General features: G+C 48.0%; 1 protein-coding gene across 15 annotated transcripts in view; it reads left to right on the top strand.

The window, feature by feature from the left end:
* The window catches only part of PPFIA1 (PTPRF interacting protein alpha 1), a 1842515-nt gene that overhangs the window by 1535529 nt on the left and 281129 nt on the right, over positions 1-25857 (top strand). The window lies entirely within an intron of this gene.

Below are 25857 nucleotides of genomic sequence, written 5' to 3'. Positions count from 1 at the left end.
CCATGGTAACGTTCTTTCGACTGGATATTCCTTTCCACATATTCCTCGTCGCCCCTCCCAAACCTACCAGCAGTTGAATTTCCATGTTCTAGCAGTTTACACCCTTTCTGGGTGAATAGCTATCGGGCCTAGGATAAACCAATACATGTAGAAATCTGAACTGAAGCCAACGGTCGCTGCGCGTGCTATAGACCATTGATGTTGCCACTGAGACAAAAGCCCTCGAGGGACATCGAGTCGACAGGCATAGACTCACGGCGCCCCCTGCTGAAAAAACATTTCCAAAGCATCTAAAGCTGGATATGGAGATATCATAAGATGAGGAATATGTGGGAGGAACATCCAGCCGAAAGACTGCTACCAGGGGTAAGGAACTTGTTCTTCTACCGCACTACCGGGTCATTCGTGAGATTATTAGGTTTTTCTTGCACGTGGCACGGACATGGTTTACTTTTACAGTAGTGGTTGTATGCACTTCGGCACAATAAATGCAGCTGTTTATTTTTTACAGCTTTTGAATTATTACCCAACGGATGGATGGTACCAATGCAAATTGTTTTAGGTATGGATCAATCCATCTATTAGGGGCTAGATCACCTTTGTTAATTGTATTCACCAATGTGGTGGTGTAGAAAGGGAAAAACTAGACTAGCTTGACCAATGTACATGTAGTATCCAAACAGGTGCCGTTACGCAGAGGATTGGTCACTAGGTTAAATCATTCAAAGTTTCCTAGCCCAACCTGTTTTTAAAAGAGATCATATTTACATTCACTCACAAAGAAAAAAACACCATATCAGCCTTAAATGTGAAAAAAATATAACATATTATTTTAGACAGCAAATAGTGTTAGAATATTCAATGTGACAAACTGCCAATCAAAGAAGAAACAAGAAAAAACAAGTGAGGCCCAGCTCATAAGGGCACATAAACATATGCATTTTTTTGTATATAAAAATGTATACAATTAACAAAATATAAAGAAATGAGTGAGAAAGTCATTAATTTAAAAAGAGCATAATAACACAAAAAACTTAAACATAGTTAACACAAGACACAGTGAGATGACAGGCTCTAATTAGCCGTTATGTGAAAAAGACACACATAGCCTGTGGTATATACATGCTAAGTGTATTCGCCTCCTACTTAATAAGAAAGCTTAACCCAGACACTGTTGTCAGTTCAAAAAACTGGTTTAAGATGAAGGAAGGAAGTAGATCCTTCTTAGTGTCCCAGAGTCAAAATGATTCTTTATCTGGGATCGGCTCTGCCAACGCAGAAGGGGGAGCCAGAAAAAAAACAAAGGGAGTTCCTTCAGTTGTTGGACCTGTTGCGATTCATGGTCCAAACTTGCGATTCGGTCTGTAGAAGACCTTCAATCCCCTCTTATAACCATGTGCTTCGGCGGTGTGAACATGTGAGTTCAATTTTTTAGAGAAAAAGATCCGCCTTCGTCATGGCAGTGGGTAACAGGACCCTGTGATTTAAGAAGGAAAAGGAAAGAGAAAAAAAGTGGTGAGAAGATATTAAAAACAGGTTCAGTTGACCACTTATATAAGGTGGAATGTTCCACGTGTAGGGTATGTAGAAATACTCAAGTAAAAATATATATATCTAAATTATCATTTCTTTGACAACTCAAAACTATATGTTGGTTCCCATTCCTAGCGATATTCTAACTGCAGGGAAGAAGTATCACTGGGGGAAAGAGAATCATAGTTGAAGGCCCCCTTCTATAGACTCCACATGGATTCCAAGTTGCACAACCTGAATATTACCCTCATAGTTATAGTGACAGTATTACTCATTGTGAACAGGGGGCAAAAAAAACAGCAGGGAGGATAATATCTCACCTAAAAACATCAAAGTCAGAACACAAGGTATTAGACATATGGCTCTGGTTGCAGTTGGTATCTGTGAATACTGTGGGTTGGAGAGGCCATTAGTGTCTGGCATCCATGTGCAATGCAATATGCCTGGAGATAAAATAAAAGGGGAAGAAAAAAGAAAGAAGAAAAATAGGGGTTGTTCAATTTGGGTGTACGATGCTGCGTAACTTGTTTCGAATCCCGTACATTGTGCATGTACATTCAAAGATACTGTGATAAGAAAGAAGTATGTATGGAAAGTACCTGTATTATTAAAGAAGTTGCTTGCAGCGATTTAGTGAGGCGCGTGGCTTAGTCACCTCTCAGACGAACACGTTTCCTGGTAGGCGGGACTAACGAAACATGGAGAAAAGTCAAGTCTCCTAGGTGGAAATCAGTCCAGAACATGAAAAGCCCGTTTTCATCTGGGCACGGTGCATCTGGGGCGGAAAGAAATGCGGGGATGCAGTTAATGAAACATGCCCCTCCGTGTTTGTAAGAAAATTCTATTGTATCTGTGAAACAATAAATCACGGGAGCATGTGTGCGCGGGCGGCAGTAGGTACATGTACCTGACGATTCAGAGGACCTCTGGCGAAAAATCCCAGAGCCGAATGCTGCAGAGCACCGGCGTCACACGGAATGCGGAAGCAAACAAAGGGTTGCCGTAGTTAGAGTACCGTGGGGGGGCCGGACTAGCTCTGCATAACCTGATTGGTTTGCGTCGTTAGTGGCAGTGGTTGTAGTATGGGTGGGGCCACCTGGGCGTCTCGAAGGGAAGGCGAGGGGAGGTTGGAAGGGGAAGCTATACAGCGGCAGTGTGTCAATCGAGCACTGAACTGAAACGGAAACCCTGCTGGGGTCCCGGTCACCGAAGTTTGCACTGGCAGGTAAGCCTGCGCTCAGACTGTCATGTTAGCAACACAATGGAAAATGTACACAATGTGAAATACATGTCAAGCCGTATCTGGATCTTATGGATGCAGTGAAAATACTCGTATGAATCCCCTCACTGGCTCGTGGCTGCAGTGAGGAGTTAGATATAAATTGGAGCTGTGTGTCACGTGGTGACGTACGTGGAGGAGGTTGTGTCAAACTGGGTGGTGTTCCAGTCACAATGTAAAGTATAAATAATGGAGAATGCATGTCAAACCCGGAACTTACGGAAACAATGAAAAATTCTTGTATGGTTCCCCTCACTCGCTCGTGGCTGCAGTGAGGAGATTGTTACAAAGTGGAGCTGTGCGTCACATGGGAATGTACATGAAGGAGGTTGTATCCAACTGGGTGGTGTTCTTATCACCTAGTTGTAATGGAAAACAATGTGCCTATTGAAGGCGCTGCACCCAAAAGAGGGGGGGGGTTATTTTCCTTGGAAAGGTTAAGCACTTTTGTGTGCTAAATGGGCCATGTATAGGTCGTGGGCATGTAGGAGTGGCCCCCAGTATGGCCCCTATGCACGCAAGGCGAGGTCAGGTGTACTTGTAATTCATGCCATATATAAGCTGTAGATATATACATTTCTGAAGGTAAGAACATGTGTCTCCATGAAGGGCCATTTGTTGGCATGAAACAATCTGGGAGGGTCCCCAGCGTGGCCCTTCTATCAAGGAAGAAATTGTTCATTCAATCCATTTTCGAAGGAATCCAATCTTTGGATCCACATTTTTTCCATGTTGAGTAATTTATTCTGTATGTTTGGGCCCATTTGGATTTTCTCCAAAACCCACCAAAGCATATCGTCAGGTGTATGGTGGTTGGTCAGGAAGTGTGTTACCCAGGGGGCTGATATATTTTTGCATCGGATCCTGGACAGATGTTCTGAAATTTGAGTCCCGACATTGCGCATCGGTTGGCCCACATAGCAAAGGCCACACAGGCACTCAATGCAGTAGACCACTTGGCTGCTTTTGCAATTCAATTGGTGTTTAAGCACCCATTGTTTTTCACCAATTCCGAATGTTTGAATTTTCTTTGTGAATTTGCACACAGAACAAGAGCCACATGGGTAGTGACCTGTGACTTTCTGTAAATTCCAGAGTCCCGTGCGGGGTGGATCACGAGTAAATGAGGAATGAACCAGATGTTCCTTAATGTTCCTAGCTCTTTTAAAGGCAAACAAACCTTGGCATTGGTTCATCTGGAAGATGTAGCCTGACAATAGGCCAATGTTTGCGAATCACTTTCTTAAGGTTAAAGGAATTGGGGCAATGCGTAATCACGCAAGTCACCCTATCTTCTTTGAGCTGGGTAGTATTTAACCGTGGTGTCAGAAGTAGATCTCGGTTCGTAAATCTGGCTCTTTTGCTTGCGGTGGTCACCAGTCTCTTTGGATATCCACGTGGCCGTAGTCTTGTTCCCAGGGCGGTCGCATTTTCATAGAAATCTTCTATAGAGGAGCAGTTCCTCCAAACCCTCAAGAATTGACCGTAGGGAAGGTTCTGTTTGATATGCTGCGGGTGGTTGCTCAGATAGTGCAAGAGTGTGTTACGGTCAGTTGTTTTCCTAAACAAATTGCAGATAAGTTTATCTATTTGGCACACAATTTGAATGTCCAGGAAATGTAATTGGACATTGCTGTATTCCAACGTAAACTGGATATTATTATTGCATGTGTTGAGCCACTCCCAAACATTTTTGAGACGTCTCGTCACCTACCCAGATGAAAATGTCATCAATGTATCGATGCCATTGAAGGATTTTTGAGCTCCACTGATTGATTTGGCTATATATTAACTGCTCTTCAAAAGATGCCATAAAGAGGATTGCTAAACTTGGGCGAACGTGGCGCCCATTGCTGTCCCCGTTATTTGCAAATAAAACTGATTAACAAATGTAATTTCTTTTTTTTTACAAAGAGCCAAAGTAGCTAGTTCGATAATAATTCCAAAGGGACCTGCAGTTGAACATTCTCTCGGGTCAAGTGTTCGTATATGCAGTCTATTGCTCCTTCTTGCGGAATGGATGTATATAACGATTTAATATCCATGGTTACTAAGAATTGATGTTCAGAGTCAAATGTAAGGTTCTCAAAAACCTGGATAGTGTGCATCGTATATCTAAGATATTATTTGGTCTTTGTGCTTAATGGTTTGAGAAAGAAGTCAATGAAGCTTCCAATGGGTTCCAGGATGGACCCACATCCCGAGACGATGGGTCTCCCTGGTGGATCCTGCGAGTCTCTATGAATTTTAGGAAGTGCATATAAACATGGGGTGTGATCTTGTGATGTCGTAAGGAAAACGGCTTCCTTCTCAGTAATCCAGTTTCTCTCTAGGGCAAAGGTGACCATTTCAGAGATCTCCAATTTGATTTCTTTTGTCGGGTCTTTCTTGAGAATACTGTAACTAGCACTGTCATTAGGTAAGGACATGACCATATCAATATATTGGTCATTGGTCATTATAACGATGCCGCCACCCTTATCTGCCGGTTTGATTACCAAGTCCCGGTTTTCAGATAAGTCCTTCAGAGCTTTTCTTTCGCTCGTGGTCAGATTCAGATAACCAGATCCCTGATGACTTACTCACCTTTGAGAGATGTGTTCTCAAAGACATCAAACAGATGAGAAAAATAAAGAACAAAATGCATCAGAATCGGACCACGGGCGAAAGAAAAGCTCTGAAGGACTTATCTGACAACCGGGACTTAGTAATCAAACCGGCGGATAAGGGTGGTGGCATCGTTATAATGACCAATGACCAATATATTCATATGGTCATGTCCTTACTTGATGACGGTGCTAGCTACCGTATTCTCACGAAAGAGCCAACAAAAGAAATCAAATTAGAGATCTCTGAAATGGTCACCTTTGCCCTAGAGAGAAACGGGATCACTGAGAAGGAAGCCGCTTTCCTTACGACATCACAAGATCGCGCCCCATGTTTATATGCTCTTCCTAAAATTCATAAAGACTCGCAGGATCCACCAGGGAGACCCATCGTCTCGGGATGTGGGTCCATCCTGGAACCCATTGGCCGCTTCATTGACTTCTTTCTCAAACCATTAAGCACAAAGACCAAATCATATCTTAGAGATACGATGCACACTATCCAGGTTTTTGAGAACCTTACATTTGACTTTGAACATCAATTCTTAGTAACCATGGATATTAAATCATTATATACATCCATTCCGCAAGAAGCAGCAGTAGACTGCATATATGAACACTTGACCTGAGAGAATGTTCAACTGCAGGTCCCCTCGGAATTTATTATCGAACTAGCTACTTTGGCTCTTTGTAAAAAAAAAAATGTACATTCGATAATCAGTTTTATTTGCAAATAAAGGAGACAGCAATGGGCGCCACGTTCGCCCCAAATTTAGCAATCCTCTTTATGGCATCTTTTGAAGAGCAGTTCATTTATAGCCAAATCAATCAGTGGAGCTCGAAAATCCTTCAATGGCATCGATACATTGATGACATTATTTTCATCTGGGCAGGTGATGAGATGTCTCTCAAAAATGTTTGGGAGTGGCTCAACACATGCAATAACACTATCCAGTTTACGTTGGAATACAGCAATGTCCAAATACATTTCCTGGATCTTCAAATTTTGTGTCAAGAAGACACATTTATCTGCAATTCGTTTAGGAAAACAACTGACCGTAAGACACTCTTGAACTATCTGAGCGACCACCCGCAGCATATCAAACAGAACCTTCCCTATGGCCAATTCTTGAGGGTTCAGAGGAACGGCTCCTCTATAGGTGATTTCTATGAAAATGCGACCGCCCTGGGAACAAGACTACGGGCACGTGGATATCCAAAGAGACTGGTGACTACTGCAAGCAAAAGAGCCAGATTTACGAACCGAGATCTACTTCTGACACCACGGGTAAATACTACCCAGCCCAAAGAAGATGGGGTGACCTGCGTGATTACGCATGGCCCCAATTCCTTTAACCTTAAGAAAGTGATTCGCCAATATTGGCCTATAGTCAGGCTACATCTTCCAGATGAACCAATACCAAGGTTTGTCTTTAAAAGAGCTAGGAACATTACGGAACATCTGGTTAATTCCTCATTTACTCGTGATCCACCCCGCATGGGACTCTGGAATTTATGGAAAGTCACAGGTCACCCATGTGGGTCTTGTTTTGTGTGCAAATTCACAAAGAAAATTCAAACATTCGGAATTGGTGAAAAACAATGGGTTCTTAAACACCAATCGAATTGCAAAAGCAGCCAAGTGGTCTACTACATCGAGTGCCCGTGTGGCCTTCTCTATGTGGGCCAAACAATGTGCAATGTCGGGACTCGAATTTCAGAACATTGGTCCAGGATCCGATGCAAAAATATCACAGCCCCCTAGGTAACACACTTCCTGACCAACCACCATACACCTGACGATATGCTTTGGTGGGTTTTGGAGCAAATCCAAATGGGCCCAAAAATACAGCATTACTCAACATGGAAAAAAGGTGGATCCATAGATCTACAGCTTATATATGGCATGAATTGCATGTATACCTGACCTCTCCTTGCGTGCATAGGGGCCACTCATACATGCCCACGACCTATATATGGCCCATTTAGCACACAAAAGTGCTTCACCTTTCCAAGGAAAACAAATTCCCCACCCCTCTTTTTGGTGCAGTGCCTTCAATAGGCACATTGTTTTACATTACAACTAGGTGATAAGAGCACCACCCAGTTGGATACAACCTCCTTCATGTACATTCCCATGTGACACACAGCTCCAATTTATAACAATGTCCTCACTGCAGCCACGAGCGAGTGAGGGGAACCATACGAGAATTTTTCATTGTTTCCGTAAGCTCCGGGTTTGACATGCATTCTCCATTGTTTATGCTTTACATTGTGACTGGAACACCACCCAGTTTGACACAACCTCCTCCACGTATGTCACCACGTGACACACAGCTCCAATTTATATCTATCTCCTCACTGCAGCCACGAGCCAGTGAGGGGATTCATACGAGTATTTTCATTTCATCCATAAGCTCCAGATACGGCTTGACATGTATTTCACATTGTGTACATTTTCCATTGTGTTGCACCAATATGACAGTCTGAGCGCAAACTTACCTGCCAGTGCAAACTTCGGTGACCGGGACCCAAGCAGGGTTTCCGTTTCAGTTCAGTGGTCCATTGACACACTGCTGCTGTATAGCTTCCCCTTCCAAACCCCCGTCGCCCCCCTCCCTCCCTCACCTTCCCTTCCTTTGAGACGCCCAGGTGGCCCCACCCATACTACAACCACTGCCCACTAACGACGCAAACCAGTCAGGTTATGCAGAGCTAGGCCGGCCCCCCCACGGGACTCTAACTACTGCAACCCTTTGTTTGCTTCCGCATTCTGTGGGACGCCGGTGCTCTGCAGCATTCGGCTCTGGGATTTTTCACCAGAGGTCCTCTGAATCTTCAGGTACGTGTACCTCCTGCCGCCCGCACACAGATGCTCCTGTGATTTATTGTTTCACGGATACAATAGCTCTTTCTTACAAACACAAAGGGGCATGTTTCATTAACTGCATCCCCGTATTTCTTTCCGCCCCAGATGAAAACGGGCTTTTCACTTTCTGGTAATATTCAGGTCGTTCAACTTGGAATCCATGTGGAGTCTATAGAAGGGTGGCCTTGAACTATGATTCTCTTTCCCCCAATGATACTACTTCCCTGCAGTTAGAATATCGCTAGGAATGGGAACCAACATATAGTTTTGAGTTGTCAAAGAAATTATAATTTAGATATATATTTTTTAACTTGAGCATTTCTACATTCCCTACACGTGGAACATTCCACCTTATATAAGTGGTAAACTGAACCCGTTTTAAATAACTTCTCACCACTTTTTTTCTCTTTCCCTTTTCCTTCTTAAATCACAGGGTCCTGTTACCCACTGCCATGACGAAGGCTGATCTTTTTCTCTGTAAAATTGAACTCACATGTTCACACCGCCGAAACGCATGGATATAAGAGGGGATTGAAGGTCTTCTACAGACCAAATCGCAAGTTTGGACCATGAATCTCAACGGGTCCAACAACTGAAGGAACTCCCTTTGGTTTTTTTCTGGCTCCCCCTTCTGCATTGGCAGACCCGATCCCAGATAAAGAATCATTTTGGCTCTGGGACACTAAGTAGGATCTACTTCCTTCCTTAATCTTAAACCAGTTTTTTGAACTAAGAGTGTCTGGGTTTAAGACAGCTTTCTTATTAAGTAGGAGGCAAATAGACTTAGCGTGTGTATACCACAGGTTGTGTGTCTTTTTCACATAACGGCTAATTAGAGCCGGTCATCTCACTGTGTCTTGTGTTAACTATGTTTAAGTTTTTTGTGTTATTATGCTCTTTTTCAATTAATGACTTTCTCACTCCTTTCTTTATTTTTTGTTAATTGTATACATTTTTATATACATGATCACCAAAGAAATGCGTATGTTTATGTGCTCTTATGAGCTGGGCCTCACTTGTTTTTTCTTGTTTCTTCTTTGATTGGCAGATTGTCACATTGAATATTCTAACACTATTTTCTGCCTAAAATATGTTATATTTTTTCACATTTAAGGCTGAAATTGTGTTTTTTTTCTTTGTGAGTGAATGTATATATGATCTCTTTTAAAAACAGGTTGGACTAGGAAACTTTGTCTGAATGATTTAACCTAGTGACCAATCCTCTGCGTAACAGCACCTTTTTGTTTGGATACAATATACACATGCCCCAGACTGTTCAGTTTCCCTATGGGCAGACCGACGCCACTATATAGTGGCCCCCTTGTTGTGGATTCAATACTGTACATGTAGTCAGTCATGGGTATTCACTCAAGTTATTCGGAAGACTGTGATGCACTTCAGAACTTGAATGCTTACTATTAATAATTAGGTAATCTGGTGTTGACCTTTTTGGGGTGAATTCTAAATTGTCACCGCACACTGGGAGTGGGTGCACTTACCTGCATGCATGATTGAGCGTGCTAATTCTAAAAACATGGCTCAGATGTAACATAATTGTGGCCAACTGATTGTTGTATTTTCCATGAAGTATGCTAGCTGATCTAAATCTACTTATGTTAATCCTTCTTTTTGTTTCTTTTTCTATCGTTGTTTTTGATTCATTTGTTTATTTTGTGTGCTTGTCGTACTATTGGACGTTTGAATGATATTTAGCATATCTGATTTTTGTTTACCTTTCATTTGGGCCTAAAGTTACATTTTTTGGTGAATTTTTCCAACCTATGCACCTCATGCTTGTGCCCTTTTATTTTCGAATGATGCCATTTTTTTGTTATGCAATTTGTGCATTCCAATGTGTGTATAATCACATAAATATGCTGTATTTTGTATATTAATTTCGCAACAGCCTAGAGGAAGACATCACGTTGAAACACGTGTTGGCTGTTCTTTTCAGATTAAATATCAGTCTTTCAGATTAATTTTGGTTCTTTAGTGCACTGTGGTTGTGTACCTTTTCAATTCATTCCTTGGACCTCAAGTGTCCTCAAGTTCTATCTCTCTCAGACAGAATCTTGCAGGAAGTGTGAGTCATTGATCATCACTTTCGGGGGCTCGTCTCCTGGCACCCAGCTTCCAAAGCTTCTATCGCCCGTTGGATGGTCCAGGCCATTTCGAAGGCATAAACGGCCGTCGCCTTTCAGAGACATGCTTCTCTGGATGTCATTAGCAAGGCAGCTACTTGGGCCACTGTGTCTGCCTTCTGTAAGCACTATTCCCTGGATACCAGATTCTGGCGAGATGTAGAGTTCGGCAGGCAATTCTGAAGAAACTGTTTGCTTCTGCCTAAAAAATTAGGCAGGTTGTCACAGCTCCACACTATGGTCTAGTTTAGTGGAATCGCCTGCAAGGATGGAGGAAAGGGGACGGGAGGTATGAGTAATTAAAGTAACTCGCTGTAGTGACAGAGTACTCATAGTCCCCATTTAATCCATACGTCCCACCCACCTTCCCCCGCTTGTATGCCAGGGGCTGATATATTCAGTGTAACCAGGTATTTAAGCGTCCAATGTGTTAAAAGGGCACTGAGGTGAGGTGCCGGAGGGTGGGGCCTCTGGGGTGGCTCAGAGGGGGTGGGGGAGATATTCCCAAGCCAGGGACCGCGCACTACACAAAATTTAAAGGGCGAAGCTCAATTTTTCCCTGCCAAAGGTTTTGATACCATCTCCATGTTGGGGGACGCCCCACAAGGATGGAGGAAAGGGGGCTATGGACTATGAGTACTCTAGTCACTATGGTGAGTAACTTTAAGGAATGCACACCAACATAGAACTCTTGCCGGCAGAACACCAGCACAAGCCAGGGCTCAGAACACAGCATACGAGACACATAATAACACAGACAATATGCTTGCCTGCAGGAGTCTCTGGGGCGGCACCCTCACCAATCTAACACATTTGAGCTGCCAGAGTACCCTTGCATGAACAGGGACGTTCCTTGTTGCTGCTTGCCATTGCTGAAGACCAGCGATCCTGGGGACTAAAATGAGGTGGGGCTTATGACCTCTTCTGAATCTTTGCCAGTTTGTAGCAATCCCTGGTGGGAAGAACTGCCAGCGGTTGGCCCAGGGAGCCAGCTTAGGGAGAGAGCCAATGGAGGTGTAAAAAGGGGTGGATAAAAGGGAGGGCAGGAACGGTATGTTGTTCTGGTGAGGTCAAGGGAAGAGCAGGAGTACAGAGACCAGCTGGAACGAGGGCAGAGCAGAGGAGCACAGAGCTTTGTTGGAGAGTGCAAGGTGAGGTATTCATTGGTGGGAGATGGTGGTATTGAGTGTGCCTGAAAGGGGTGTAAGTGGTATTCGTGGAAGAGAAGAGTGAGAGGTGAGTAACGGTGAAGTGAGAGAAGGTGTGGGTGGTGTGAGTAGTATGTTGATGGGAGTAGTTTTAGTGTAGAGAAGGGTAGTGTGGAGTAGGAGTAGTAGTGGTAGGGAGAGTAGTAGTAAGGCAAGAGTAGCATTGGGGTGGAGGTAGAACAATAGATGCAGTAGTGGAGCGGGCGAGATAGTAGTTTGGAGTAAAATCGGAGGGAAACAGGAACGGGGGGGGTCAGAAGAGGAAGTGTCGAAGGAGAAGGTGGAGTAGGAGGAGAAAAGGGAGCGTGACAGCAAGACCTAGGGAAAAGAGTAGATGGAGCCTGAAACATCCAACCTAAATCCTCTTGGGGAACACCTAGATTATTCTGTGAGGGAGCTATAGATAGGCAATTGCACCTGGTAAAACAGGCTATAAACAGGGGTTTCTGATTTTTAGTGACAATCCTGGGGTTTAGGGATGCCACGGTTAGGGAAGGAAAGCCCATCTCTAGATTAGATGCAGGACGACTCCCGTTAGAAAGCCCCATGACTGCTAAAATAAATAGATACCCTTGAACCATCTTGGATAGTGTGGTATTGAGGCTATCTGTGACACGTTAGATGAACCAAGATTTTGTTCTCTCCAAACATTAAAGCTTCTATTTAAGCCCGAGACTTTCAACACCACACTCTGCATATAAATATATGCCCAAACTTGAAATTCACACCACAGTCAGTCTGATTGTTTTTGATTAAGGAAGTTATATATGATATTAATGTATGCTTTCTCTGATGTCAAAACTCGTTGAAGACGTTAAAGAAAACAAAGTATAGATATTATTAAGTGTTTTATTTTGAATGTTGATTGCTTATTTTTGTCTAAAATAGTTATTGAGACTTGGGGCCTCAGCACGAGTTGGGCTATATCCCAGCTGTAATACAGCCCGACTGTAATAGCCCTACGACCGATCGGTCCGGCGGTATTGCGGCCGGATCACGGGTTGGGTGTTAACGGTAAATCCCCATTCCACATTGGGTCCATTGGATTCAATGGGGCATTTTCAGGGCTAATTATGCGGGCTAATACAGCCGGCGGTAATACAGCCGAAAACCGGATTTTCACCTCCAGAGAAAGGCTGTAGGTAAAACAGCCCATTTAGCGCCCAACTCGTGATGGGGCCAGTCCTTAAATGAGGCTCCAATACCGTTACCACCGCATTTAAGGGCTACAGCCCGACTCGTGATGAGGCCCTAAGTGTTATATGAATTGAAGTTTGTGTGCAGTGTGTAAGGAACTCATGGTGGCAACAGTAAAGACTGACACAAGTGATCACAGTGCAAGGGTGTTTATATAGACTCCTCTTTTAACATTGATAATAACCAAATCACAACCGCTCATGCGTTAAAAACTCTGGGTTTCTACCTGGACTCTACCCTCTCTTTCAACAAGCAGGTCGAAGTTGGATTATTGCAACTCGCTCTACAGTGGGGCCAATAAGAAAGTTATCAAAAGAATTCATATCTTGCAGAACAACGTGCTTAGAGCAGCACTAGGTATTCCCAGGAGAGCCCACATCACTGAATTTAGAAGAGCCAATAACTGGCTTTCAACTCAGGAGAAAATCCAGCTAAAAGTAGCCTCACTTGTTTACAAATATCTAAACAATGCCACACCACATTACCTTTCTACGAGACTCGTGAAAATAAAACCAACAAGACTCACCAGATCCGCTAACTCTAAATCTAGGTGTAGAAATGTTGTTAAACTGTCCAGAGTCGGTGGCTGTAGCTTTCAGGTCAAAGCAGCTCAACTTTGGAACTCTCTACCATCCACCCTGCGGACAGATCAACCATACCCCACGTTCCGACATAAAAGATGCAGACAAATAACAGACCACCAATTGCCTGGATCTATCCCGCATGTCCCTCCACCTTTGCATTTTTGCACACACCTACTTCCTAGCAGTTACTGCCTGAGTAGGACTGTAAATACGTGTACCATTACTCTTGCCTTTTGTGTATATCCTGTGTATATTTCTTGTTCTTTTATCTGCCATGTGTTTCTGTAACTAGGCTGTAAGTTGTCTTATGAAATGCTCCCGGTTACCCCTGGGTCTGGTGCGCAATACAAGTAATAAAAACAAACAAACATAGATAAACACCTAATCTAAATCTAAGATGGGAGCAAGCTACACACTGCCCTTTCCTGGGGCCTTCTGGTCTTCGCAGTTTCAACAAATCCAAACAAAAGGGGCCAGCGAGCGTCCTTTGACTGAGCACTCCTGCGGCACCTGACCACTCTGCAGCTGGCCCGTGTCTGGGCTTCCTTAATAGTTCAAACATACACACAAGTTCCTTCTTCTTGGGTTCAAAATGATGCTACTCGCAACCTTGGGCTCAACACAGTTCGGTTTGCTATCTGCTTCCTCCGACTCACTGGCTGTGCTGAACCGTTGGCTTCTGTGATCTCTGGAGTCAAGGATAGTACCATGGTAGGCAGCTTGCCTCCCCCCTGCTTTATCAATGCGGGAGGACCCAGTGCACCGTTGATATCAGCTGCTCCGCAAGCCAGCTGTAACTCCCGGTCTTGTGATTTCTCTTTCGGAGGCTTTGCGGTCTGTGTTGAAAAGGGCAAGTGCAGTTCCCCCTTCGTCGTCCTTCCAGGTCTCGCTGCCATTCTCGTCCGCTTGAACTACCGGTGTGGTATAGCTGTCTCCTTGTGCGTTCGGCCTTGCTCGAATTGTGCTTTTGTGCTCCGCCTTTTATCCCTGTGGGGAAGGTAAAGGGCCGTCAGGTATACGTGGTTATTGTCAATTGCCTGACCCATGTGTTCGGCCATGTCAGGTAAACGGCTGTAAAAGTGTTTGTGTTGGAAAGGGGATGGGGGGTTAAAGTTTCTAAATATCCTACAGGGTAGGATGCGGAAAAGGTATTACAAGGAAGGGGGGTACCGCGTCTCAAACCTTGGTGTCATATTTCCACTCCCCTAAAGACCCCTCATCCAGGTGATACTCTCCCACTGGTCCACCCCCAAGAACTGGATCCGATAGCGATGGCTGCGTCCTGGCCACCTCAATGACGGATCCCCAGGGATTAGTACATGAGACAACTTCAGGTTTCTCACAATTGTTACTTAGCGAGATCATAGCAGGCAGGTTATTTTCCATAGCCTGTACCCATTTGTGAATAATATTGTTGTCTATTTAATTGGCATAAAGTTAAATGACCACCTTTTGGTTTTTATTTACTATTTTAAATGACACTGAATATTCTGATCAAAAACAGGTTGGATCTTGTCCCAGCCAGAATGCTGGGGTGTAATTGTTGTGGTAGTGGTTGTTAGACTGGGGTGGGGTGGGGAGGGAGGAGTGCCCTCACTGCGTGAATACGCACACTGGATAAAATTGTATGACGCCACACACGCCCAGACAAGGGTGAACTCCTGGGCCTGTCACATATAGTACTGTTTTGGGCTGGCAAGCCTTGCAGGCCCTCTGGCACTGGGCTGCTCCTGACATGTGGCCCGATGCTTCCTTTCACCCCAGGCTACCCCACATGCCCAGCCCGGGCAGCAGACCTAGCCGGGCCACCCACTGGCACATGCAGCCATGTTCACAGGGTCCTGTGGACTGCCAAAGGACACAGCCTTCCAGGGAGTATTAGTACAGCCGATTCTCCGTCCTCTGGTTCCTTCAACCGTTATCACCCTTTGCTTTTTTCAATGTCTTTTTTATCCAGAGTTCCTCATGGACAGGTAAATGTACAGTCTCTGGCAGGGGAGGCCTGCCAATCATAGATTCCAATTGAACCCTGTAGTGGGGACACCTTCTCTCACAGATTGCCTCAAGAACACCCGAACTAGAGATTGGTTCAAATGTTTTTATTTCAACTCGATAATCAACAAGTTGTTTTGATGTCAGCAGGCTGAATTATGTCACACTAAAGGCCAATCCCCTAATATCTCCCATGGGCATTTGGTCTCAGTAATCCAAGCACCCCTAAACCCCAGGTTGAATATTAATGGCAGGCATCACCTACTATCGAATGTTTTGACTAAGGTGAGAGCCTAAAGGCCTTAACCTTTTCTAGCTCTCTCCCGCTGGGATTTTTCTAGGTGATAGCTTGTCCTGACATTTACCCAGGATTAAGATTTGGGTAGTTTTCGTTAATGTGCTGGTGCCGTTCTGATCACCCTGGTCACTCACTGCCTCCCGTTCCTTCTCTGATACTACTACCTCCACTCTACTGCTTCTCTCTCTCGCCCTCTCCTGTCCTGCCTCGCTCCCTTCAATCGTCTTCTTACTCTCTTCTGCCCCTCTGATTTACAACACCTCTCTCTGTGCATCTTTGCTAGCCCTTCTCTCTACTCTAATCTCCCTTCTCTCCTATCACCTTCTCTATTCTCCCCTTTCCTCTGATTTCCCATCTCCTCTCCTTCTCTAATCTCCTTTCCCCTTTCCTCCTCTGCTACCCCCTCTCCAAATGCCCCCCCCTGGCTTTACTCTCCTCCCCTGGCTTTACTCTCCTCCCCTGGCTTTACTCTCCTCCCCTGGCTTTACTCTCCTCCCCTGGCTTTACTCTCCTCCCCTGGCTTTACTCTCCTCCCCTGGCTTTACTCTCCTCCCCTGGCTTTACTCTCCTCCCCTGGCTTTACTCTCCTCCCCTGGCTTTACTCTCCTCCCCTGGCTTTACTCTCCTCTCCTGGCTTTACTCTCCTCTCTATCCCTGGCTTTAACTCTCTCGTCTCCCCGGCCTTTTACTCTTTCCCCCTGCCCCCGGCCTTTTACTCTTTTCCCCCTGCCTCCGGCCTTTTACTCTTTTCCCCCTGCCCCCGGCCTTTTACTCTTTTCCCCCTGCCCCCGGCCTTTTACTCTTTTCCCCCTGCCCCCGGCCTTTTACTCTTTTTCCCCCTGCCTCCGGCCTTTTACTCTTTTCCCCCTGCCTCCGGCCTTTTACTCTTTTCCCCCTGCCTCCGGCCTTTTACTCTTTTCCCCCTGCCTCCGGCCTTTTACTCTTTTCCCCCTCCCCCCGGCCTTTTACTCTTTTCCCCCCTCCCCCCGGCCTTTTACCCTTTTCCCCTCTACCCCCGGCCTTTTACTCTTTCCCCGCTCCCGCCGGCCTTTTACTCTTTCCTGCTCCCCCCGGCCTTTTACTCTTTCCCCCTCGTCTGCACTGGTATAAATGTTTTTCTCCAGCATGGGGTCTGGCATGGATTCACATGCTCATGAATATTCCCCGTCGTCAGGCTGGGAATCCTCGGTAAAGAAAAATCAGTATCAGTTTTGTTTCTGATCTGTCTTTTGTAGTACTAACCAATCACTGATCTCTATCATACTGACCACAGCCAATGACTGCCCTCTCCCTAAGCCCCGCCCCTGGCAGCCATCCGCAGATTTTTATCGCACGTTCAAGTGTTGGGAGTCCTCGTGCTTAGCTCTCGAGCTTTTACTGCGCGTTTCGCTTTTTTCAGGAGATATTTTCTTTTTTCGCTTAATCGAGCCTCAAGCTCCACCGTTTCTACTTCCGATTAACAGGGACCCGTTTCGGATTCTTCTACGCCCCTCAAAGGTGAAGTTTTCGTCGAGCTACGCTTCTTGGAGGATTCCAGAAGACTTGCGGCCTACTTGGACATGGGCCAGGACAAGAGCTCGTCGCCTGGATCCAAGCTGTTCAGGAACTGCCCTGGATGCGGGTTGCAGAATGTTTTCAAGGAGGACGAACATTTGAGATGCCTCTATTGCCTCCACAAGGATAAGACACACGTGGAGAAGGACTGTGTGTTCTGCAAGAACCTGTCGGAACGGACCATGAAGGACCGTCGATCCCGCCTCGCCAGCTGGTTGGCGGCAGGTGAGAAGAAGGGATTCGATCGGGCTTCTAAGTCCTTTGACGGCGCTCTGGCGACGGGGGCCCAACAGAAGGCAAAGCACCGCGAGTCCGCGGGCTCCGGGAGCGCCGAAAGGTCGGGCTCCTCGGTTGCCAGGTAGGGTGCACCTTCCCCGGCACCATCAACCGCGAGCCAACGCTCTGGTTCGAGGAAGAGGAAGTCGGAGAACCCGGGTAAGCTTCGGAAGAAGTCCTGGTCGATCCCGACGGAGGGGGGGCGAGGCCCCTCCCCCCCAAGGCGAGGGCCCAGGACGCACCTAAGGTGGTGAAGGCCCTTGTCCATCAGCCGAAGGCCTCTATCGAGGGAATCGCGGCATCCCTGGCAAAGCCGGTTGTGGCTCCGCCTGTGGAGGCGACCTCGGGGCCCAGAGTCTCCCTGCAACCACAGAGGTAAGCCTCTTTCCAGCCCATCGACAAGACCCCCGTGAAGACCCCGGTGGCAAAAGAGGGGGGGGCACGGTGGCCATCACAGACTCGGGATCAGCCTCTGAGGAGGAGCTGGTTGAGGCCGTGAAGAACCTCGAAGAGAGATTCGAGAAGGTTCGGACCCACGGGGCAGCCCCCCGGGAGGCAGTCCTGGAATCCGACGGCGACGACGGATGGCCTGTTCTTCCGTCCCAGCCAGTGCCTGAGCCTCAGGATAGCTCGGCGGCCATTTTGTTGGCAATCCAGTCCTTGTGCACTGAGATAAAGACGAGATTACCACGGGCCCCGACGGAGGACCCTGAACCGGGCCCGTCGAGAAGTCCCACGAACAAGCGGAGGAGGGTCCATCCTTCCCCGCCCTTCGTACCCTCAAGGCCTTCGGACCCCTCTTCTCCCTCGCCTGAGCCCGTGTCGGACACGGCGGAAGAAGGTACAACGGGGACGGATGACAACGGTGGCGACGACGGGACTGACGGACCTCGCGGTGCCGTTGCTTGACGACATTTGGGACAAGGGCTTTGCCGTCCTGAAGAATCCCTCCACGACGCCCACAAAATGGGACAGGTACGAGAAGAAGTACCGGGTCCCCGACACTGCCCCCCTGTGCCTCAGGGCCCAGCCTACTCCGGATTCGGTCATCTCGGTGGCGGCTAAGAAGAAAGCGGTGGGGGCAGCTGCTTCGACCTCCACTTCCCCGCCGGACGGCGAGGGTAAGAAGTGGGACACCATGGGGGGACGGGTCATTTCGTCGTCGGCGGCGACGATTAAGGCGACCAACGCCTTGGTGATTGTGGCCCGTTACGACAGGGAGCTTTGGTTCAAGTTGGGCCCCCTGTTGGACTTCCTACCAGATGACAAGAGGGCGGAGGCCCTAGAGATTCTGCAGGAGGATGAGGTGGCGTCGGACCACTCCATCACGGTGGCAACGGACATTGCCGATACTGGTTTTCGCCAGCTAGGCAACGGGGTTTGCCTGCGACGAGGTTGGCTCAGGGCGACTGACTTCCGTCAAGACGTCCAGACCCGAGTGATGGACATGCCGTTCTACGGCAACAACCTGTTAGTGAAGACGGTGGATGAATCTGTTCAGGCCATCAAGACGGACACGGAAACGGCCCGCGCTCTGGGAGCGCTCCAGCAGCGACGGCCCTTTTGGAGTTCTGGAGGCAGACAAGGGGCCTCCAAAGGATCCAGCGGTGGCTCATCTTCCTATCGCCAAGCTCCTCGTCCCAGGAGGCCTAGAGAGGTCGCGGCAAGCAAGGGGGATCCCGCCGTCGTCGTCAAGGAGGCCAAGGCGGCAAGGCCTCGGCCAAACAGGACTGAACCGGCCGCAGCGTCGGTCCCCCACCGAGGCACCCCGGTGGGAGGCCGGCTGACGAGGTTCGTCGCCGTGTGGGAGACCATCTCCACCGACCGTTGGGTGCTGGATACCATGGCCCGAGGACACTCTCTCGAATTCCAAAAGAAGTGCCTTCACTTTCCTCCCGTGGCCAGGAAGGAAAATCATGTCCCTCAACTGCTGTTGGAGGTAAGGGCGATGCTCAAAAAAGGTGCCATCGAGCTCGTCCCAAAGAGGCTCCGGGGCTCCGGAGTGTACTCAAGGTACTTCCTCGTCAAGAAAAAGACGGGCAGCTGGCGCCCCATCTTGGACCTTCGTCGTTTGAACAAATATATCAAGGCACAGAAGTTCAGGATGGTCACCCTCCAACACGTGCTGGGACAGTTGGAGGAAGGCGACTTCCTGTCATCGTCGGACCTGGAGGATGCCTACTTCCACATCCCCATCTTAAAAGGACACCGGAAGTACCTCAGATTTGTAGTCCAGGGACGTCACTACCAATTCAGAGCTCTACCATTCGGACTGAAGTCGGCACCCAGGGTGTTTACCAAGTGCCTAGCACCAGTGGCGGCGCGGCTGCGCCTGCAGGGGATACACGTCTACCCCTACCTGGACGACTGGTTCATCCGTGCAAGGACAAGGGATCTCGCCGTTGAGCACAAGGCGAGCACCGTCGGTCTACTCGCAGAACTGGGTTTTGCCGTCAACTACCCCAAGTCCCACCTGGTACTGTCGCAGGTGGCCCTGTTTCTGGGAGCGAAGCTCGATACAGTGAGGTGCCTGGCGGATCCGTCGGAGGAAAGGACGAAGGCCATCCTGGGCAAGGTGCAGCGCCTGCTAGCCACGGACGTGGCCAGGGTGAGGTCTGTCAAATCCCTCCTAGGGATGATGTCCTCATGCATCTGTTTAGTGCGCCTGTGCAGACTACGGATGCGCCCGCTTCAAGAATTCCTCGACGCCCGCTGCACCCAGGCGACGGGCAGCTTCGAAGACAGGATCCCCCTCAACGAGATGTTCCATCGGGCCATTCAGTGGTGGGGCTCCCGTACGCACCTCAAGGCGGGCACAGACTTCCAGACCCCGGCGTACCAGGAGACGGTGACGACGGACGCCTCTCTGGAAGGATGGGGTGCCCACACCGGCGGTCTAAACGCAAGAGGCCTTTGGCTCCCGGAGGAGAAGTCGCTCCACATCAACGTCCTGGAGCTCTGAGCCGTGGTCTGGGCGATCCAATCGTTCCTCCCGTCCCTCAAGGGCAAGGTGGTGAGGATCTTCACGGACAACACCACCACGATGTTTTACATCCGAAAACAGGGAGGCACCAGGTCCCCAGCCCTTTCCATGGAGGCACAGGATCTGTGGCACTGGGCCGTCGCCCAGGGGATGCTCCTGGTTCCCTTCCACCCGGCAGGGATAAAAAACACCATCGCCGACTCACTCAGCAGAGAGCTGCGCTCGTGCCACGAGTGGGAACTACGCCAGGATCAAGTGGATCGACTCTTCCGGCGATGGGGCAAACCCTGGATCGATCTGTTCGCGACGGCAACAAACTCGAAGTGCCAGAGGTTCGCCTGCAGGTTTCCCCAGCCGAGAAGCATGGGCGATGCGTTCTCGTTCCCCTGGGACGGCCGATTCCTGTATGCGTTCCCTCCGCTGCCCTTGTTACTCCGGCTCATCAATCAGCTCAAGAGGTCCCGGTGCAGTATGATCCTCGTTGCACCGGCGTGGCCGAGACAGATCTGGTTCCCGGACCTTCTGGACTTGTCAGCGTCTCCACCAGTCAAGCCGCCGGCAGACGCGGAACTTCTCTCCAGAGAAGGAGGCGCCATTCTTCACCACGACCCAGCGTCGCTGAACTTGCAGGCCTAGCTCCTGCAGCACTAAAGTTTGCAGGGTACGACATCCCGGCTGACTGCAGAGCAGTGCTTGCAAAAGCCCAGGGGTCCTCAACTCTCAAGTGCAATGGACATAAGTGGAAGAGGTTCTCTGTCTGGTGCCGTGCACAGAAGATTAACCCTCTGCGTATTACGGCCCCTCAAGTACTGCCGTACCTACTGTCGCTGGCCAAAGCTGGACTAGCTCACGCCTCCATCAAAATACATCTTGCCGCCATCTCCCGATACACCAGAACTACTGGACGGACGTCTTTGTGGTCTCATCGCCTGGTGAAGGAATTCATGGAGGGACTATTCCGATCATTCCCGCCGGTGAAGGCCCCTGCCCCGGCGTGGGAGCTCAACGTGGTGCTGACCAAGCTCATGGTGGCCTCATTCGAGCCTATGCACTCGGCACCGTTGAAGTTCCTGTCGTGGAAGACAGCTTTTCTCGTGGCCATCACCTCCGCACGACGAGTGGGAGAGATCCAGTCCCTATCTTGCAAGCCTCCATACTTGACTTTTCATGACAGAAGGGTGGTGCTGAGGACGCACCCCTCCTTTATGCCCAAGGTGCCGTCGGACTTCCACCTCAACGAGCCCTTGGTGTTGCCAGTTTTCTTCCCGTCGCCTTCGTCGCCGGCCGAGAGGACTTTGCACTCGCTGGATGTGGCTAGAGCGCTGAAGTTCTACGTGGACCGCACGAAGAGTTTTCGGAAGACATCACAGCTTTTTGTGAATTTTGGACCTGTGAACCAAGGGAAGGCTCTCTCGAAGTCTTCCATTTCCAGATGGCTCTCCGGCTGCATCATGCACTGTCACCGGTTGGCAAACCGACCGCTGCCCGGCTGTCCGAGAGCCCATTCGACCAGAGCGATCGCTGCTACTACGGCGTTCCTATCTGGTGTGCCCCTGCTGGACATCTACAGGGCTGCTAAGTGGGGGTCGACGCACACCTTCACGAGATTCTACTGCGTCGATCGGGACTCCAGGGAGGAGTCCAGGGTCGGCAGAGCAGTGCTGCGCAACCTGTTCGCTTAAGGTGAGCCTGGTGAGGCGGTAAGAGATGCTTAATGTTGAGTTGTTGTATTGCTTAATGTTGAGTCTTTTGCCACCTCCGGTGGTTGTGCATGTGTGTACTGCTATGTATTCTTATATTCATGAGCATGTGAATCCATGCCAGACCCCATGCTGGAGAAGGAACAAGTTACTTACCTGTAACTGTTTTTCTCCAGCATGGGTCTGGCATGGATTCACATGCGAATCCTCCCTCCTACCTCTCTGTGGCTCTTCACTTGGTCATACTGCCACTTTACGTGCTACCAAATCTGAGGATGGCTGCCAGGGGCGGGGCTTAGGGAGAGGGCAGTCATTGGCTGTGGTCAGTATGACACAGAGATCAGTGATTGGTTACTACTACGAAAGACAGATCAGAAACAACTGATACTGATTTTTCTTTACCGAGGATTCCCAGCCTGACGACGGGGAATATTCATGAGCATGTGAATCCATGCCAGACCCATGCTGGAGAACAACAGTTACAGGTAAGTAATTTGTTCCTTCTTTCCTCCTGGCTGTTTCGTTCCAAAGTGCACGACATGTTACCTCCTCTGCACGACCTTCTGGGACAGGTAGTCCTGTAAGAATAGTAGCCGAATTCTGTCCAGAATTGGGTACAGCCAGCAGTGAGTTACAGATGGTACCTGGTACATGTAGCTTGGCACAAACAGGGGGGTGGAGACTGGGGCCCTTCCAAAACCTTCATCCTGCCTCTGGGGACAAGACTGTCCCTAATAAAAACCTGCTTCGGCCTCTTGCCCCAGGTTGATGGGAGTCTCTAACTGCCCCGGACGGCCGGGTCATGCCTCTAACCCTTTCACACTTGGTACAGTCGGGTAAGCGCTGTACAAAGCTTATACACTTAATAAACTTTAACCCTCCATTGCGTCTGCGTGTATTTCTATGACCAACCTCCCTTTTTCCCTGATTTTAATAGTTGTACAGCACTGAGTAAAAATCACTCGTTATTTTCCCTGAAATCTAACTGTCATGCCCCTGTTGCACACAAGGACGCGCAGGGTCTGACAGGCACAGCCAGGACAGGCAGGGGAAGACTGAAGTTGGCTGTTGGGGGTGTCTGTGTATGTTGTGGGGTAGTGTGGAGGGGAGGGGGCTTCGAAAAAGGTGTCTTCGTATGCAATTGTGTATATTTATGTGTGGGAGTTTGTTAGAGATGGCTAGTGTGGGAAGAGTGTGGCCGATCAATGGGGGGGATAACCCCCGCCCACCGTTCAGAGGGGAGGGCCTTGAAAAAATAGATATTTTGCGAATATTAAAGGCTGCACCAGATCGGCCGGAATAAACTTAAATTTTGGTGTGCTTCCTTTAATAATCAAGAATATCCCATGTAACCAGTTATGCCTGTGTCTATTTGAAACCCCCTTCCTAATTGGACACTTGTACGGTCAAAGAATATTCAGTATCCACCGAAAATTCTCAAAACATTTGCAAGAGCATTTCGATTAGGACTATGCTAATATAATACAAATATTAGACTGTTTTATGGTTGTCTTTCTTTCTTGCTGAAGCTAGGATAGCAAGGATGTTTACTTACAACAAATTATACCCAGCATATCATGCACTGATCTAGCACTCTCTGTACCTCGCTCTCTCTGGACTCCCTCTGTCAAGGGGGGGGGGGGGGGCGCGCGGCGGCGATTCCCCAGCCTGACATTTTATTTTTTTTAAATGGAGGAAATGGGCAGGGGCAGCTCACGGGGGTCGAACTGTGTCATAAAACTGTCTTGTGCACCAATGAAAGGGTCCCACAGTTGTAAATTGCAATTCACTCCTTTAGTTACAGACTGTTTGAATAGTATACAAGGGTTTTTTTTTTTTAATGTAAGCAAATTGTGATATTTAAGGAATATTTATTCAGCAACAATGGTCAAAACTACTAGCTGCATAGTGAAGTAACTGATCAAACTGGCCCACATTGGCCAAAGAGGTGTCCCAATTAGCCCCAGAAAACTGGCCCACACTTGCATTTTGCATTTTAGCTTCGGGATTTGCCCTCTTGCCCTATAGGCCTGCCCGAGCCTGACGGCTCATCCATAATGGGTGAGGCGGCATCAACCCAGTGGCCCCCTCACCCATTATGGAGGAGCCAGCCCACTGAAACACTGAACACTCCCTCAGCTGCTTTTTCCAGGTGAGGTACTGCTCCTGGGCTGGATGAACTGTCAAAGGGAAACAGTGTTGCCCTTTGACAGTTCAGTTCCCCAGCTGCACATGATCACTGAGCCATGCAAGGCTGGGGACGTTTTGCTTCACAAGCCTTTCATAGCTCACTGGAAATGCTGACTCGGGAACTGCATGTCTGTATGTGGGAGGGGGGGCTTACTCAGTTTTTTTTTTTTTTTTAGGATGCTCTCAAATGCATCATTTTAACCCATTATTTAAAATAAATTCCCGGGGGGTGGAGGGGTGCCCCCTGAACCTCTCTTGATTGGTTTGGGATCCCTTGCTACGCTCGGTCACTGTCATATCTGGGGGAAATAGTTATGCTACTCCACTTAAAAAATTCACCAGCCGCCACTGGCCCTGGGACTGTGCTGGAGCAGGGTGGGGGAGCCCAGGGACTTTGGTGGGAGCAGGATGGGCGGGAGCCATGGGATATTGGTGAGAGCAGGGTGGGGATAGCCCAGGATCTGTGGTGGGGTGGGGAGAGCCCAGGGTCTGGGTAGGAGTGGGATGAAGGAGCCCAGATACTGTGATGGGAGCAGGTGGGGGGTCCCAGGGACTATACTGGCAGTAGGGTACGGTGATGGCACGCAATAGTTCATATCCATTTGGACTTATTGTCCATTTGGTGTTTTTGGGGGGCTCAGCCTGCCCACTATTTGCTTGTGGGGTCGGGGGGGGCAAGTCACCCCAGCCTTGCTGACCGTAGCTGCGCGATCAAAGCAATAAAATACCTTGAAGAGTGGGGTGGGTGTGTTTTTTCTTTTCCAAAGCCAGCTATTATAAAAAGAAAAACATTTTTTTTAAATATTCAATGTTCATTTCAGGTGAAAACTTACAGTATATATTTTAAATTATAATACGAATGTTGCACTTGTTTTTGTTTTACTCAACAAAGCAATATAACAAAACCAGGAAGCAGCAAACACCATTTTCTTAGAGAAGTGTTTTCATTCCATTATTCCATTATGCTTGAATCATTAAGTACATTAAGAAAAACTTGTGTAGGCGCATTATAAATGCCATATCATATCATGATGCATACTGAGATTGCCACTCATTTAATTTTTCACAACACTCACCCTACAATTGCACCTTTTTATATAATGATTCCGTCATCTTCATGATTTGGAAGTGTGGATAGAATGTCTGTGATATCACTGCATTGTGGTCCAAGGCTGGAGATAATGGTTCTTTACTCCCAGACATTTAGCCGGAGCCGGGTCTCAGGGTAAGGATGGCTTTGCACATGCTTCGTATCCTATACACAGACATTGCAAGAGATATATATATATATATTCGAATTCTAGTTGCCATAAGAGGCCACTCTATATGACAGAAGTGGTAAAGTGACGCTGGTAACAAGGCAACTTTTTTCCTACTTTCAAATGATTGTTTTGGCATCAAATGAATGATACCAATTTTGAGGTACAGATGAATTGTTTTAATATAA

This window comes from Ambystoma mexicanum, chromosome 11 (assembly GCF_040938575.1).
Source record: "Ambystoma mexicanum isolate Mex_15411 chromosome 11, UKY_AmexF1_1, whole genome shotgun sequence".
NCBI lineage: Eukaryota > Metazoa > Chordata > Amphibia > Caudata > Ambystomatidae > Ambystoma > Ambystoma mexicanum.
Note: the sequence above shows the minus strand (reverse complement) of the source record. Positions and strands in the feature narration are given on the sequence as shown.